Here is a 17,715-nt window from a genome sequence, read left to right on the forward strand (position 1 = left end):
GGCTGTGGGCGGGGGGTTCGGGTATGGGAGGGGTGCGGGCTCGGGAGGAAGTTTGGGTGCGGGCTCTGGGGGGGGGTTCGGGTATGGGAGGGGTGCGGGCTGTGGGCGGGGGGTTCGGGTATGGGAGGGGTGCGGGCTCTGGGAGGAAGTTTGGGTGCGGGCTCTGGGGGGGGGTTCGGGTATGGGAGGGGTGCGGGCTGTGGGCGGGGGGTCGGGTATGGGAGGGGTGCGGGCTCTGGGAGGAAGTTTGGGTGCGGGCTCTGGGGGGGGGTTCGGGTATGGGAGGGGTGCGGGCTCTGGGGGGGGGTTCGGGTATGGGAGGGGTGCGGGCTCTGGGAGGAAGTTTGGGTGCGGGCTCTGGGGGGGGGTTCGGGTATGGGAGGGGTGCGGGCTCTGGGCGGGGGGTTCGGGTATGGGAGGGGTGCGGGCTGTGGGCGGGGGGTTCGGGTATGGGAGGGGTGCGGGCTCTGGGAGGAAGTTTGGGTGCGGGCTCTGGGGGGGGGTTCGGGTATGGGAGGGGTGCGGGCTGTGGCGGGGGGTTCGGGTATGGGAGGGGTGCGGGCTCTGGGAGGAAGTTTGGGTGCGGGCTCTGGGGGGGGGTTCGGGTATGGGAGGGGTGCGGGCTCTGGGGGGGGTTCGGGTATGGGAGGGGTGCGGGCTCTGGGAGGAAGTTTGGGTGCGGGCTCTGGGCGGGGGGTTCGGGTATGGGAGGGGTGCGGGCTCTGGGAGGAAGTTTGGGTGCGGGCTCTGGGGGGGGGTTTCGGGTATGGGAGGGGTGCGGGCTCTGGGCGGGGGGTTCGGGTATGGGAGGGGTGCGGGCTGTGGGCGGGGGGTTCGGGTATGGGAGGGGTGCGGGCTCTGGGAGGAAGTTTGGGTGCGGGCTCTGGGGGGGGGTTCGGGTATGGGAGGGGTGCGGGCTGTGGGCGGGGGGTTCGGGTACGGGAGGGGTGCGGGCTCTGGGAGGAAGTTTGGGTGCGGGCTCTGGGGGGGGGTTCGGGTATGGGAGGGGTGCGGGCTGTGGGCGGGGGTTCGGGTATGGGAGGGGTGCGGGCTCTGGGAGGAAGTTTGGGTGCGGGCTCTGGGGGGGGGTTCGGGTATGGGAGGGGTGCGGGCTCTGGGGGGGGGGTTCGGGTATGGGAGGGGTGCGGGCTCTGGGAGGAAGTTTGGGTGCGGGCTCTGGGCGGGGGGTTCGGGTATGGGAGGAAGTTTGGGTGCGGGCTCTGGGCGGGGGGTTCGGGTATGGGAGGGGTGTCGGCTCTGGGAGGAAGTTTGGGTGCAGGCTCTGGCCTGGGTCAAGGGTTCGGGTGCAGGCTCTGGGAGGAAGTTTGGGTGCAAGCTCTGGCCTGGGTCAAGGGTTCGGGTGCAGGCTCTGGGAGGAAGTTTGGGTGCGGGCTCTGGGGGGGGTTCGGGTATGGGAGGAAGTTTGGGTGTGGGCTGTGGGCGGGGGGTTTGGGTATGGGAGGGGTGCGGGCTCTGGGAGGAAGTTTGGGTGCGGGCTCTGGGGGGGGTTGGGTATGGGAGGGGTGCGGGCTGTGGGCGGGGGGTTCGGGTATGGGAGGGGTGCGGGCTCTGGGAGGAAGTTTGGGTGCGGGCTCTGGGGGGGGGTTCGGGTATGGGAGGGGTGCGGGCTGTGGGCGGGGGGTTCGGGTATGGGAGGGGTGCGGGCTCTGGGAGGAAGTTTGGGTGCGGGCTCTGGGGGGGGGTTCGGGTATGGGAGGGGTGCGGGCTCTGGGGGGGGTTCGGGTATGGGAGGGGTGCGGGCTCTGGGAGGAAGTTTGGGTGCGGGCTCTGGGGGGGGGTTCGGGTATGGGAGGGGTGAGGGCTCTGGGCGGGGGGTTCGGGTATGGGAGGGGTGTGGGCTGTGGGCGGGGGGTTCGGGTATGGGAGGGGTGCGGGCTCTGGGAGGAAGTTTGGGTGCGGGCTCTGGGGGGGGGTTCGGGTATGGGAGGGGTGCGGGCTGTGGGCGGGGGGTTCGGGTACGGGAGGGGTGCGGGCTCTGGGAGGAAGTTTGGGTGCGGGCTCTGGGGGGGGGTTCGGGTATGGGAGGGGTGCGGGCTGGGGGGGGGGGTTCGGGTATGGGAGGGGTGCGGGCTCTGGGAGGAAGTTTGGGTGCGGGCTCTGGGGGGGGGTTCGGGTATGGGAGGGGTGCGGGCTGTGGGCGGGGGGTTCGGGTATGGGAGGGGTGTGGGCTCTGGGAGGAAGTTTGGGTGCGGGCTCTGGGGGGGGGTTCGGGTATGGGAGGGGTGCGGGCTCTGGGAGGAAGTTTGGGTGCGGGCTCTGGGGGGGGGTTCGGGTATGGGAGGGGTGCGGGCTCTGGGGGGGGGGGTTCGGGTATGGGAGGGGTGCGGGCTCTGGGAGGAAGTTTGGGTGCGGGCTCTGGGCTGGGGCAGGGGCTTCGGGTGCAGAAGCCGTCGGGGGGGCATCACTAACCTTGGGCAGTGCGGCTCCCAAAGCAACCGCCCCCCCCCGGCAGAGGCTCCTAGGAGGGGGGACGGCCAGGGGTCTCTGTGCGCCGCCCCCGCAGCTCCCATTGGCCGCAGTTCCCAGCCAATGGGAGCTGCGGAGTCGGTGCTCGGGGCGGGGGCATCGTGCAGAGACGCCCCCCCCGGGGCATGCCGGCCCTTTCCGGGAGCGGCACGGCGCGGAGGGAGGGAGGCTGGGCGCGCCCCTTGTGGGGAGGGGGGCAGGTTGTCAGATGGGATTTGTCCTGCACTGGGGAGTCGGGGGGGGCTGTCGTGGGGGCCCCCCCGCATGGTAAATGGTTTCATGGGAAATGCGCCTCTGAAGGGAGGGGCGGCAGGCTGCAAAGCCCCCTGGTGACCTGCACGAACCTGGGGGTCAGAGCTAAGGGGGCGGGCGCTGGGAATGTGAGGGGCCCCCCAGGGATGCCCAGGATCTAGACACAGACCCCGCGAGGCGGGGGCGCTGAGGGGGGCGCGGGAAGGCGGGGGGCCAAAGCGAGGCGAGGGCGGGAAGAGGCCACGACGCCGACCCGGCGCGCGGCCCCCGAACCCGGCGGCACCAAGACCCCGCGGGCCACAGGAAAGTAGCCAATGCGAGGAAAGGCACCGCTGCCCAGCCAGTCGCAGCGCGGGGGCAGGCGGGCACCCGCCCCCACTCGGCCAATCGGCGCTCGGGAGGGCGGGGCCCGGCCCTTCGGCATCACTCGGATTTCTTCGGTTCCTCGGCACCCCATCTTCCCGCGCATGCGCAAGCGCTACCCTTTGCTCCTGATACACAAAATGGAGTCTCAGCTGAGCCCCCCCCCCCTTTGAAATTGGCCAGAGGGGTAGTTTGGAGCTCGCCCCCCCTCCGCCTCCGCGATGCCTGTGAATTTACTGAGAACTCGGTGGCAAAAAGTCCCCAGAGGTCCCACCGAGATTTGAACTCGGATCGCTGGATTCAAAGTCCAGAGTGCTAACCATTACACCATGGGACCAGCTGCCTAATAGAGTGGGTGGAAACCGTCCTCAGCCACTACTAGCTGCGTTGCAGAAAAACACCCTTCTTTCCTGTCCCTGCCCCCACAGCATCCTCTCCCCCACCCTGCAAGAGCCGTTCCGCCCCCTCAGTCCTGTGGGGACCAGGCCGGCAGAGCCCACCGTGGAGGCACCGTGCATCCTCCAGAAGGCAGTTTGCTCCCCTGCAGAAAGTCCTGATTAAATGCTGCAGCAAGATTCTGCAAGCCACATGCTGCGTTTGCAGGCTTGCAAGCTGGGCTGGCGGGACCAGGGACCCTTCCCCTGGCGTGCAGCGGGAGCAGATACTGCTGCACTTGTAGCTCCTGCGCTTGAACCATGCTGGGCTCTCTCAGGCTTGGACAGCAGAATGGGGGCGCTGGGCAATTAGGCTGCAATTGTACCCCCCTCGGAAGGCAAAACTGCAGACATGAGAAAAGGCAGATGGGACCTCCCCAGCGTTTGTGAGGACTTGTTTATTCTCTCCACTCCTGTTTTGGATGCAGTTGAACTTTTACCAAGAGGAAGATTTTGATCTGTGGAAACACTTATTTAAAAACACTGGTCCCTGCTGCTGCACCAACACTGGTGCAAGCTGCAATGTTGCAACCATGGCACTGGAGCACTGAAGTGTTTGTTGGTTTGGTTTTATGGACAGGAAAACAGCCGTGTTCTCCAAGGATGAAATTCTCTGCTGACATCCCGGCTCTGCTCTTCTCTCAAGACATGCACCTATCATAGCTGGAGAGCAGGCTCGCAGAGTTGAGCTGCAGCGTGTAGATCCGTGTTTGCTTTAGGTGCAAACACTTGTTGGGAAAGAATATATTAATAATGTCCCTAAATGCTGCAATAACACTATTGCAAGCAAGAGTGATTGGGACCATGACTGTGGAAGACTGTTTGCAGTATATAAATGGAGAGAAAGGTGCAAACTCACACTCAGCGTTATAAACTCTTCTCTCGGGGTCCCATGCCGCACCACCGCTGAGATACTCTGCTTCCCTAACATCAGCCAACTGCAGCGGTAGACCTCTCTAACCCAGATGGGGCATTTCCTTCTGAGAAAGGATTTTCAGACGGTCCCAAAGTTGAGACCAGTGGGGCACGCTCCATTGCAGGGATCTGGGAGGACGATTTTGCATTCTGTAGATTGTTAGGGCAGCATACTCTAGGACTGTAGTTAAAAAGCAGGGAATGGGGCCATCAGGCAGACGGCAAAATCCTTCCTCACCAGAGGGATAGGACTCTGAGGAGTGCCTTAAAAAGCCATCCTCCACCAGAGGACACTACCGTCGCAGCGCTGGAATACTAAGCATTTATATGGTAGTGACTGAGGCAGATGTGATGTGCATCAGTGGCACTTCATACCTTGCTATAACTCTCACACTGCCCATTTAGTTTGGCTTGAGCAGTACTGAGAATTCGCTCCTACCATTACTTGATATAGGCCCCTTGCCCTCTCTGCTTTACTATTGCATCTTCAGCCATGAACACTAATTTCACAAAAAAGAAAAGGAGGACTTGTGGCACCTTAGAGACTAACAAATTTATTGGAGCATAAGCTTTCGTGAGCTACCGCTCACTTCATTGGATGCATCGATTTCACAGGGTGTCTTCCCCACTAAGAGTCCTGGTGTAAAGAGACTTTAATATTTGTTTCCCCCTCACAAAGCAGGGGGCACGGGCAGGGTCGTCCCTAGACATTGTGGTGCCCTATGCAGTCCCCCCGTGGCAGTCGGGGGGACTGGCCCAGGTCTCTGCGGGGGGATGGGGCTGCACCCAAGGTCTGTGGGGGGGCAGGGGCAGGCTTGGAGGGCAGGGGGGAATTGCCCCCCAGCACAAACTGGCAGAGTGGAGCCAGTTGGGGCTGGGTCGCCCCACTTCCCGTCGCCGGGTGATTGCAGGGCAGGCCCGACCCTGCACTCACGGGCAGTGGGAAGTGGAGTGACCCAGCCCGCTCCGCTCCCCTGGCTCCCAGCCTTGGGACTTGGGGGGCAGGGGAGAACCACCCCCCAGCACTCACCGTCGGTGCGGAACGGGCTGGGGTCGGGTCACTGCACTTCCCACCACCCGATGAGTGCAGGGCGTGCCTGACTCTTCCTACAATCCCTCCCAGACATAGTTTAGGGGAAGGAGTGAAGCAGGGGTTGGAAGAGGCAGGACGGGGGTGGAACAGGGGCTATGGGGAAGGGGTGGACTAGGGGGCAGGAGTGGGGGAACTTTCCTGGCCGGCTCAGCTGGCCACAGGATCTGGCTGGCCGCTGGAGTAGCACACAGCTGCGTAGTTTGCAACCCTGATCCCAGGAGGTGGGACTGAAGCCTGAGCCCACACAAGCCCCAGTGCCCTGGGTTGTGGGGGGCAAAGCCCAAGTCCCACCACTCCAGCCAGGGGGGCCAAAGCTGAAGCTCAAGGGCTTCAGTCCCAGGCAGGTTTCAGAGTAGCAGCCGTGTTAGTCTGTATTCGCAAAAAGAAAAGGAGTACCCGTGGCACCTTAGAGACTAACAAATTTATTAGAGCATAAGCTTTCGTGAGCTACAGCTCACTTCATCGGATGCATTGGGGGGCCTGTAACCTGAGCCCCACCGCCCAGGGTTGAAGCCTTCAGGCTTTGGCTTTGGCTTTGGCTTCAGCTCTGAGCAGTGGGTCTCCGGCTTCAGCCCCGGAGCCAGCCCTGGCAACCCCGTATTTGTTTTGCATATTATATCTTCAAAGCCCTGTGCAAACACTTTATCATCGGCTTCTATTCTTGGGAATACAAGGGATCTCAAGGGCAAATCTTTGTAATTTAAAAGTCACTGTTAGAAGTGAATAGAGACATATGGTACTTACAGGAACAAATAATTTTCCATTCAGGACAACAGATCTAATAAAACACCCAAAAGTAAACAAGGGGTACATCTACACTGCATAGCTGTGTCTGGCCCGCGGGGCTATGAAATTCCATTGTAGATGTTCAGATCCAGGCTGGAGCCTGGGCTCTGAAACCCCGCAAGGTGAGGGGAGGAAGTCTCAGAGCCTGAGGTCTGACTCAAGTCTGAATGGCTACACTGAATTATTCAGCCTCACCCCACCTCTGTGAGCCGGAGTCAGCTGACTTGGGCTCTGCGACTCAGTCCTGGTGGGTTTTTATTGCAGTGTAGACAACTATCAATCTTAGCTGTATCTTGAGGCCAAAGACATTATTGCAGGTGCAAAGAATTATGCAAATTCAGAGAAATACCATTGGTTTCAAGGGGGATAGGATTCTGCCTTTTAAAAAATGTATTTTATACCAGTATAACTGAGATCAAGTTCTACCCACTGTAGTAAGATAAGGCCCTGCGACAAAAACCCTTATATCAGAGGCCCGGTATGAGACCTAGGGCCTGAACTAACGTAACGGGCAAGACTTTGTTAATATAGAGCAAGGTTAAACTGTGAGCCAGAGGCAGGCCCTGCTCAGAGAGGCTGGCAAGGAAAGGAATGACGTTGCACACATACCTAAAACGTACTGGACACTAGAGATATAAACATGGGCCAGGCTGGTACCAAGAACACTCTGATTCTAACACATTCCACAGAGATAATAAGGAACAGGCCAACTCATCCTAAAGACTGGGTCTAAAGGATAATACGATGAATAGTGTTGTTTTGTTTGAACCAATATGTACCAGGAGAGAGGCAGCATCCTAACATGTAGAGGGGTTATACCTCAATAGGTCAGGAGTGATGTGTAACTTGTTTGTATCTAAGCAGCTGGGGCTTCGGTAGCAGCCTCGGGTGATGGGGCTCGGGGAGCCAGGCTGCAGTCCTGCACAGTGGGACTTTGGCTTTCTGCCCTGGGCCCTACCAAATATAATGCCAGCCATCCTTGGAGGACCCCCCTGAAACCTGCTTGCGGCCCCCCAGGGGGCCCCTGATCCCTGGTTGAGAACTACTGCAATAGAGAACTCCCTCTAACCTCTTGCTCGACACACCTTCACTTTGAGAAGCAAAGCTGTGCTTACTTTCACAGACTTTTGAATCCCCTGATTGAACAGACTTAATCACTTGTCCATTGGCAAGCCCTGTGAAAGCTAACAGTTTGTCTCCTGGCAAGGTGTGCTGTTAAGCAATAGACTACTGTGATTTTGAGTTAAAGAAGTTGAGTTTTTTGCATCAGCCTAGGAAGAGCGATTAGCAGTTTGAAGGGTGTGGGGAGGTGTTGTATGCACAGGGGAGCTGAGGCAATGAGCCTCTCTGAACAAAGTATAAATGAACAATGTACAGCAGGAACACCTGGGACAGCTCGGGGTATAAAGCATAGCAGGATTAGGATGATTCAATTACCAGTTGTGATTGTGCAAGGAGCAGATAATTTTTGTCCTCTTTATCCCTTGTTTTAGTGCCGGAAGAAATTCCACCAGCTTCATTGCTGGTTGACAGGCAGGTGACTTGTGCTGGGTGCAGTTGGGTGGTATTTCTAGGGTTCTGAAGCCTGGTATAAACTACAAAGTTTTACTGACACAGCTCTGTCTGCTAGGAATGTGGGGAAAAAATCACACCTTTCACCGACAGAGCGATGCCAGCAATTGCCCCTCTGTAGATGCAGTTTATGTTGGCTAAAGTATCCTTTTGCCAGCATAGTTTATGTTGTTTCAGGGAGGAAGTTTAACTATGTTGGCAAAAGAAGTCTTTTTGCTGGTTTTTGCTGCATCTCTTCTAGAGGGCTTTCCTGGCATACTGATTCCAACAAAGCCTTTGTTGCATAGGCAAGCCCTGAACCTAGCAAAGTGCTATAGTTCATAAATTCTGGCTTAGTGCCTTTAGATCTTGAAAGCATTGGTAAAGCCCCAGCAAATTATTTCCCTGCTCTGGCAAGTCACCAAGTATTGTTTCCACTCCCCATCCCATATACATGTTGCTGTTGAGTGATAATTATATGGAAAATCAATAATTTTACAAACTTGAAAGGAAAGCTAATGGCCCAGATTCTCAGATGGGTTTAGGAATGGACTACCTGTATTCTGATTGGGAGTCAGTTAGGCAGGGGTTCATTGCACCACAACCCCCTTCTGACAACAAAAATTACTTCACGACCCCAGGAGGGGGGACCGAAGCCTGAGCTCACCCAAGCCCCGTTGCCCCGGGGGCCAAAACCCAAGCCCCATCATTCCAGGCAGGAGGGCCAAAGCTGAAGCTCAAGGGCTTCAGCCCCAGGCAGGGGGCCTGTAACCTGAGCCCCACTTCCCAGGGCTAAAGCCCTCAGGCTTTGGCTTCAGCCCTGGGCAGTGGGGCTCTGTCTTCAGCCCCAGGCCCCAGCAAGTCTAAGCCAGCCCTGGCAACCCCCTTCAAAGGAGGTCATGACCTACTTTGTGGTCACATCCCACAGTTTGAGAACTGCTGAGTTAGAGCAACCTAGGGGCTGCCCTAACTTACCCTCCAGTTCCCAGGACACCCTGTGGGCTTGGGCAAGCAAAGACTAGCCAGAGGGCAACATGCTCCGGGCCCTCTCCTGATAGGTCTCTTATACCATAGGAGAGCACAGGGCTGGAGCTGGGCTACTCTCCACCAGTAGAAGAGTCCTCTTAGGTTTCCACCCCTTCTTCATGGTATCAGAGCACCACAATGGGCCCTTCATGCCAGGGCACATTCAATAGGAGCCACAAGATTTCATTAAAAAAAAAAAGTGTTACATTTCCTCCATTTTAATTGGCCTGCTGCAACTCCTCCTGAATATGGAAACAGTATGGGATTCGAGCAGCCTAACACTGTTCCACATGCTTTTCACCACCACACACACAGCTCCCCAGTTCCATTGGTTCTGGTTTCATGCTGGTCTGACTATCCAGATAACTTCTTCTCATGATGATTTTTCCCCCATACACCCAGATCCTTGTACCTTGGGCTTATCAAGCATCACAAAGGAAGAGAGTGATGCTGGCATTCCAACGAACTCTTGGTTTTAGGCTTTAATGCTACTACCAACACTGCCCAGGTGATTTTTGTGCATGTGTGTATATGTTCAAGGAAGGCCACAGCAGAAAGCGTAATGAGACTGGATCATGGGGTAAGTGATGAAGCTACCAGAGAGATTTAAATCTTCAAAAGCTTTCTTGTGAGAGGTGATGCTAGGGAAAGATGCTAGGTGCACAGCTGCATCCAGGACTGTTGGTCTAGTAGATACAGTATAAGCAGCAGCTGAGCAATTATGCTACGCAGGTGACTGCCAAGGAGTTACAGCCCTGGGCTAGAGAGGAGTTTAGTCAAAAGAGAGGCCAAATAATAGACCTCAGAGAGACAAGTTAGCACATGACAGGGAGATAGCCTGAGATGATAAAGCCCATCTTTCAAAGGTGGGGGCAGGCATCTAACAGCCATCAGATGGTAATTATTTTCCATCCTGGACTGGATTTGACAGGCGACAATAGTGAAGGTGATGAAAGGCTTGCTGGAGTATTATTGATCTCCTAAACCAGCTTGTGGACCCAATCACCTCTTGAGGCCTGTAATTCCTTTCTTCACAGCCTCCCTGTGACACATGACTAGAAAGTATTAAGCATCCTGCAGGATAAATGACTCAAATTCAACCCTTAAAAACATATGGGGAGGTAATGTTTAGGTTTTTATGTATTTATATATATATTGGTAGAGGTCAACAATATAATCAAAAAGAAAAGGAGTACTTGTGGCACCTTAGAGATTAATAAATTTATTTGAGCATCAGCTTTCGTGAGCTACAGCTCACTTTGGATGCATTCCAATGAAGTGAGCTGTAGCTCATGAAAGCTTATGCTCAAATAAATTTGTTAGTCTCTAAGGTGCCACAAGTCCTCCTTTTCTTTTTTCCCCTGAATTCTGTTAATTCAGAGATCAAAAGACCATCTTAACATTTAAATGAACTGCAAACAAAGGATATCGCTGTGTTCATCTCTCCTTGAAATGTATAGCAAATCATCTGTGAATGGTGGAAAAACAGGCAATTGTCTTATGTTAATTCACGTAGCTAATTACTGGTGCTTAGGAAATAAACCTACTTCAAAGTCGCCCTGATTGCCTATTGTTTGCCTAAGGACTCTGACCTATCAAAGAAGGCCTGGAATTGTATAAAAGACCCTTGGGTCCTGATCCTGTCATCTCAGGGGTTAGGGGCAAAATCCTAAAGTTTGTGTTTGTATTATCATTGTTTATTGTATTTGGGTGGCATCCATGTTATAATCTAAAATGGAGTATTGGTCATGTGACCCGAGGGTTAGCTAGAATGCTTCCCGCCCTTTTCAACGGTCAGCAGTGATACAGTGGCAAACAAGTACAGCTCAAACCGGTTTTGCGCGGTGGGTTTCCCGCCTTAGACTCTTTAGAAGGCTGGCAGTTACTTCAGTTAGCGGCTGCTGCCCATCCTCGGGGCTGGTGCGCGCCTCTTGCTCCAACAGGCGTCTAGACTCCAGACCAGTTACCCATCACGGTCATTATCATCTGCCTGTAGACGCCCCACTGTCGTTGCGGAAACCTGTCTTGGTGTCCTCAGGGAAGACCAGACTGACAAGGGATCGCCTCAGCGTTCCTCTCTCGAGGCTTGATATGAGCTAAGAGATAGAGGTCCTGAGCGGCCGACGGAAGGCTCATACTGACCGTGTACCCCATCTGGTATTGATTTGGGTCCTGGCTTCACACCACACGTTCACTAGGTTACTGTACCTGGAGAAGAACATGCTTCAGTTCATGTTTACTCGCTTCCCTTGTCCCTGCTTTGTATATAGCTCCCCAAATATACATTTCCTGTTTGGTTTACATCCACCTGTCTTCATTATCCATCATAGGAAGCGGGAGGGAAATTACAAGGTAGAGGGTGATAGCCAACCAGATGATAGAGGCTGGTCTCACAATAAAGGACTGAGAGCTCGTTGATTGTTACGGGGCTCCCTGCTGCTTTATCCATTCTAGTTCTTGTACCTAACACAAGTCTGCTTGAGATTTCATACACTAGAGGCTTAAGCTATAAGGACTGAGATCCCATTTCTCACTGGACCGCCCTGAGTATAAACATTGGACTATAACCTATGGACTATTTCTGAAAGAACTCTTTGCATCTACAAAGCTCTCCATCTTTGCTATGAATCTGAATCTCAAGATTGACTCGTGTGTATGTATATTGTTCTTTTAACCAATTCTCTCTCCCTTTTTTAATAAATTTTAGTTTAGTAAATAAGAATTGGCTGTAAGCATGTATTTGGGTATGATTTTTCCCCACATTCCTAGCAGACAGAGCTGTGTCAGTAAAACTTTGTAGTTTAGACCAGGCTTCAGAACCCTAGAAATACCACCCAACTGCACCCAGCACAAGTCATCTGCTCGTCAACCAGCAACGAAGCTGGTGGAATTTCTTCCGGCACTAAAGCATGGGATAAAGAGGACAGAAATTATCTGCTGCTTGCACAATCACAACTGGTAACTGAACCACCCTAATCCTGCTATGCTTTATACTCCTTTACTTTTTCAAGCTGTCCCAGGTGCTTCTGCTGTTCATTGTTCATTTATATTTTGTTCAGAGAGGCTCATTGCCTCAGGTCCCCTGAGCATACAACACCTCCCTACTCCCTTCAAGGAAACTGCTAATCACTCATCTGAGGCTGATGCAAAAAAACTCATTTCTTTAACCCAAAAATCACAGTAGTCTATTGCTTAACAGCACACCTTGCCAGGAAACAAACTGTTAGCTTTCAAAGGGCTTGCCAATGGACAAGTGAGTAAGTCTGTACATGCAGGGGATTCAAAAGTCTGAAAATAAGCACAGAGTTTTGCTTTGATGTGACAACAGACTTCTCAAAGTGAAAGTGTGTCAAGCAAGAGGTTAGAGGGAGTCCTCTATTGCTGTAGTTCTCAACCAGGGATCTGGGGCCCCCTGGGGGACTGCAAGCAGGTTTCGGGGGGGTCTCCAAGTGTGGCTGGCGTTAGACTTGTTAGGGCTCAGGCTAGACAGCTAAAGCCCCACTGTGCAGGACTGCAGCCTGGCTCCCCGAGCCCCACCACCCGAGCCTGAAGCCGAAGCCTGAGCAACGTAGCTTTGCAGGGCAGCCCTGTGGCATAGGGCCCCGGGTCTATTGCCCTGCTTGCTACCCCCTAATGCTGGCCCTGGCTTTTATATGCAGGAAAACAGTTGTGGCACAGCTTGGCCGTGGTGTATTTATAGCATGCGGGGCGGGGGCTCTGAAAGAAAACGATTGAGAACCTCTGCTCTATTGGAAAATAATGGTTATTGTAGTTGACTGGCTCCTGGTATGTGCGCTGCTGCTCTCTACTGGCAGTGATCAGAACTTCTTGAACTGTTCAATGAATAAGTCCAGAACTCCTAAGGTCTGCCAGTAATTTCCTTTTATCTTAGGTGCATGAGAATTTGCATCATGGGAAAAGCATCAGAGTTATCTCTGGGTCACAGTGAACGGTCATGGGTTTGTTACATTATAAACAGTAAACATTAGGCACAGCTGGCTGAGGCATCAGGATGAAGAAGCCAGAAGGTTATAATTATGATGGAGCACTTTCAGCCGAAGTAGCCAAAGGCTGAGCATCGACTCTAGGTTTCTATGATAGTTTACAGATGAGACAGGAGCTAGACTACGCCCAAATGTAAGTCACTTGTCTGATGATGTTTCTAATTTATTAGCTTTAGAAATCCCCAGGAAGGGAAGGTTCAGCATTTAGGGGGTAGAACTTGATCTCAGTTGTACTGGTATAAAATACATTTTTAAAAAGGCAGAACCCCCCCCCCCCCCTTGAAACCAATGGTATTTCTCTGAATTTGCATAATTATTTGCACCTGCAATAATGACTTTGGCCTCAAGATACAGCTAAGATTCATAATGTCTACACTGCAATAAAAAAACCCCGCACTGAGTCTCAGAGCCCAGGTCAGCTGACTCCGGCTCACAGAGGTGGGATGAGACTGAATAATTCAGTGTAGCCATTCAGACTTGAGCTGGAGCTCAGACTCTGAGCCCCTCTTTCCACACCTTGTGGGGTTTCAGCGCTCAGGCTCCAGCTTGGATCTGAACATCTACAATGGAATGGCCCTGGAGGTTTTTCGCCTTCCTCTGTAGCATGGGGCACGGGTCACTTGAGGGAGGCTTCTCTGCTCCTTGAAGTCTTTAAACCACAATTTGAGGACTTCAATAGCTCAGACATAGGTGAGGTTTTTCGTAGGAGTGGGTGGGTGAGATTCTGTGGCCTGCGCTGTGCAGGAGGTCGGACTAGATGATCAAAATGGTCCCTTCTGACCTTAGTATCTATGAATCTATGAATTTCATAGCCCTGAGGGCCAGACACAGCTATGCAGTGTTGATGTACCCTTTGTTTACTTTTGGGTGTTTTATTAGATCTGTTGTCCTGAATGGAGAATTATTTGTTCCTGTAAGTACCATACGTCTCTATTCACTTCTAACAGTGACTTTTAAATTACAAAGATTTGCCCTTGAGATCCCTTGTATTCCCAAGAATAGAAGCCGATAATAAAGTGTTTGCACAGGGCTTTGAAGATAAAATGCGCAAAACAAATACCAAGCATTCTCCATCTTTCCTTATCGCTTGAGTTACTAAGGCCAGGTCTACATTCAAAAGTTGAGTCAATCCAGCTATGTCATTCAGGGGTGTGAAATACACACCCCTGTGCCACGTAGGTAAACCAACCTAACCCCCATTGTAGTGAGCACTAGGTCAAGGGAAGAATTCTTCCTTCCCTTATTTCTTCACAGTCCAGCTGCCTAGATGCTGGAATCAGTGCCACAGCCTGCGCAAACCCCCAGCTGCTTAGATACATTCCCCTCAGAGTCTACCTGGCTGTGGGAGCTCTGATTTTCTAGTCACATCCTTCAGTGACAATGTGGCAGCATGAGAACTACCATATCGGGTCAGACCAATGGTCCATCTAGCCCAGTATCCTCCCAGGGCCAGGACCAGAGCCTTAGGGTGAGTGTGCAGAACAGGTCAAATGAATCCACTCATGTCTTTCCCTCCCAGCTTCTGGCAGTCAGAGGTTTAGGGTCTCCCTGAGCATGGAGTTGCATTCATGACCATCGTGGCTAATAGCCATTGATGGACCTATCCTCCATGAACTTTAGTTCTTTCTTTAGCCCAGTTATACTTTGAGCCATCACAACATCCCATGGCCATGGGTTAATTGTGCATGATGTGAAAAAAGTATTTCCTCTTGTTTATTATAAACCTGTTGCCTATTAATATCAGGTTACCTCTGGTTTTTATATTGTGGGAAAGGGCAACTAACATTTCGCTATTCACTTTTGCCACAGCACTCATGATTTTATAGACCTCTAGCAAATCCCTCACTTAGCTTTTTCTTTTCTAAGCTGAATAGCCCTAATCTTTTTAGTTTTTCCTCATATGGAAGCTATTCCATCCCCTGGATCATCTTTGTTGCCTTTCTTTGAACCTTTTCCAGTTCCAGTATATTATTTCTGAGATGGGGTGACCATCTCAGTACTGGACACAGTATTCAAGGCATGGGCACACTATGGTTTTGTTACCCCCAAATTTCTGTTATAGAATAATAAGGAGGTGACATATAAATAACAGGTTTCAGAGTAGAAGCCGTGTTAATCTGTATTCACAAAAAGAAAAGGAGTACTTGTGTCACCTTAGAGACTAACAAATGTATTTGAGCATAAGCTTTTGTGAGCTACAGCTCACTTCATCGGATACATCTGATGAAGTGAGCTGTAGCTCACGAAAGCTTATGCTCAAATAAATTTGTTAGTCTCTAAGGTGCCACAAGTCCTCCTTTTCTTTTTATATAAATAACAGTTTTGACTCCTACTAGCATCTATCAATTGGGAGAGTTAGAAATCTGTGTGCCTCCCGCCCGTGTTGCATTGAAATAAAGGATATAGAGAATATAACCTTAAACAGAAAGAAGATTTATTAAGGGAAAGTTACAGCTGGGGTAAGTTTCACTAAGGGAATCACATTACAAATACCCAAGAATAGATTCCAGCAAGGGGCATAAAGCCCAGACCCTCAAGCCATCCCTTGGTTAAACTATCAAGTGCCCGAAAAACAATTACTGTCTCTCTGCAGATGGAGGTCACCGGCAACTGATGGACCGTCTCAGAAACGTCGGAGGATCTGACTCTCTACCGCTGAAGCAGGAGATCAATAGATTTGGACTGATGGCAAAGTCTCCACTGGACATCCAGTAAGTATCAAAGTCCTTTGTAGGTGGTAGTAGCCGAAGTCTTGATCCGATGGTCTTGATCCAGTGCCATGCAGAGAAACTGGATGTGGCTGCCTCAATGGTGGACAGCACCATGTCATTGCTGATAGTTCCTTATATGCTCTCTGTGGTGCAAATTCCTGAGGCACACACTGGCAGACACTGCCGCCAACCAGTTCCAGCCCGCTCTCAGTTCCTCAAGTTTGGGCAGGAAACAAAGTTTGAGTAGGAAAATGCCATGAAGAAAGGATAGCAAGTAGGGTGACCAGATAGCAAGTGTGAAAAATCAGGACAGGGGATGGGGGGTAATAGGCACCTATATAAAAAAAAGCCCTGAATATCGGGACTGTCCCTATAAAATCAGGACATCTGGTCACCCTACTACCAAGATGGAGTTCAAACCTTTTCTACCAAATGCGCCATCTTGAATTCTTAGACTCCATTTTGAAAAGCCCTGGCTGGGATGCTTTAGTTGCGGATTGGTCCTGCTTTGAGCAGGGGGTTGGACGAGATGACCTCCTGAGGTCCCTTCCACCCTGATATTCTATGATTCTATGAATTGCAGCAACGTTCATTATAATACATAACAAAAGTATAACCATACACCAATAACAGCCTACAGTTTTATATAGTGGCATGATGATATTTTCTGTCTTATTTTCTATTCCTTTCCTAGTAGTTCTTAACATTTGACCGCTAGTGAGCATTGAACTGAAGTTTTCAGAGAACTATCCACAGTGACTCTAAGAGCTCTTTCTTGAGTAGTAACAGCTAATTTAGAACCCATCATTAAAAATGTGAACTTCAAGTTCACAAAGACTGTCTGGGTTCGCTAAACACCTATTTTGCTTAAAGGATGTTAGCTCAAAACCAGGGCCAGTGGAAGTGCTTCAGTGAAATGCTCACAACATCCGAGAAAATAATTAAATCAAACAAGCAACCTTAATTACAGTTTGCAGCCTGAGCACTTCTGATTCTCATGTACTAGCATAAGGCTGAACAAGAAAATAACTAGAAAGGGAAAGTAAAATTGTTCATGCTTCCTCACCCCCCCCTGCCCTGCCCGCCCCTGGACCAAGTCATGAGAAATGCAAAATCTGGAGCAGGATTTTAAATGTGCTCAATGTTGGTTTAACTGCTCCCACCAACGATGATGCAAATTTTGCAATTGACTTCAATAACAGCAGAAGTAGCCAATGCAGCATGCATCTGAAAGTTGCACTCTAGATTTGTAACTGACTCATCTTTGTTTGGAGTTTGCCATGTCAGGTCACACCTTGACATCCTTGATTTTTGCCCCCCGTCTTATGAGATTTCTACCTCCTTGAAAGACAAACTACAAATAAAAGGAGTACTTGTGGCACCTTAGAGACTAACAAATTTATTTGAGCATAAGCTTTCGTGAGCTACAGCTCACTTCATCGGATGCATTTTGGTGGAAAATACAGTGGGGAGATTTATATACACACACAGAGAACATGAAACAATGGGTTTTATCATACACACTGTAAGGAGAGTGATCACTTAAGATGAGCCATCACCAGCAGCGGGGGGGGGGGGGAGAAGGAGGAAAACCTTTCATGGTGACAAGCAAGGTAGGCCATTTCCAGCAGTTAACAAGAACATCTGAGAAACAGTTGGGGGTGGGGTGGGGGGAGAAATAACATGGGGAAATAGTTTTACTTTGTGTAATGACTCATCCATTCCCAGTCTCTATTCAAGCCTAAGTTAATTGTATCCAGTTTGCAAATTAATTCCAATTCAGCAGTCTCTCGCTGGAGTCTGTTTTTGAAGTTTTTTTGTTGAAGGATAGCCACCCTCAGGTCTGTAATCAAGTGACCGGAGAGATTGAGGAGTTTTCCGACTGGTTTTTGAATGTTATAATTCTTGACTTCTGATTTGTGTCCATTTATTCTTTTACGTAGAGACTGTCCAGTTTGACCAATGTACATGGCAGAGGGGCATTTCTGGCACATGATGGCATATATATCACATTGGTAGATGCGCAGGTGAACGAGCCTCTGATAGTGTGGCTGATAGTGTGGCTTGTAGAAAGTGGTGTTGGAGAGCTGCCT

The 17,715-nt window shown here is 51.4% G+C and overlaps 1 protein-coding gene and 1 non-coding gene across 2 annotated transcripts in view; one reads left to right on the top strand and one right to left on the bottom strand.

Moving 5' to 3' along the window:
* Positions 1–3,367: 3,367 nt before the first annotated feature.
* On the bottom strand, positions 3,368–3,439 carry TRNAQ-UUG. Its single transcript has one exon. It is a non-coding gene; the product is annotated as a tRNA-Gln (tRNA).
* Positions 3,440–12,639: 9,200 nt separating this feature from the next.
* Positions 12,640–17,715, top strand: part of LOC119849119 (beta-1,4 N-acetylgalactosaminyltransferase 2-like) — a 45,341-nt gene continuing 40,265 nt past the window's right edge. The window contains exons 1-2 of the mRNA XM_038385830.2: positions 12,640–13,044; positions 15,505–15,622. The gene's annotated coding sequence lies outside the window, so the exon portion shown is untranslated. The remainder of the gene's footprint in view (positions 13,045–15,504; positions 15,623–17,715) is intronic.

This window comes from Dermochelys coriacea, chromosome 27, assembly GCF_009764565.3.
Source record: "Dermochelys coriacea isolate rDerCor1 chromosome 27, rDerCor1.pri.v4, whole genome shotgun sequence".
Taxonomy (NCBI): domain Eukaryota; kingdom Metazoa; phylum Chordata; order Testudines; family Dermochelyidae; genus Dermochelys; species Dermochelys coriacea.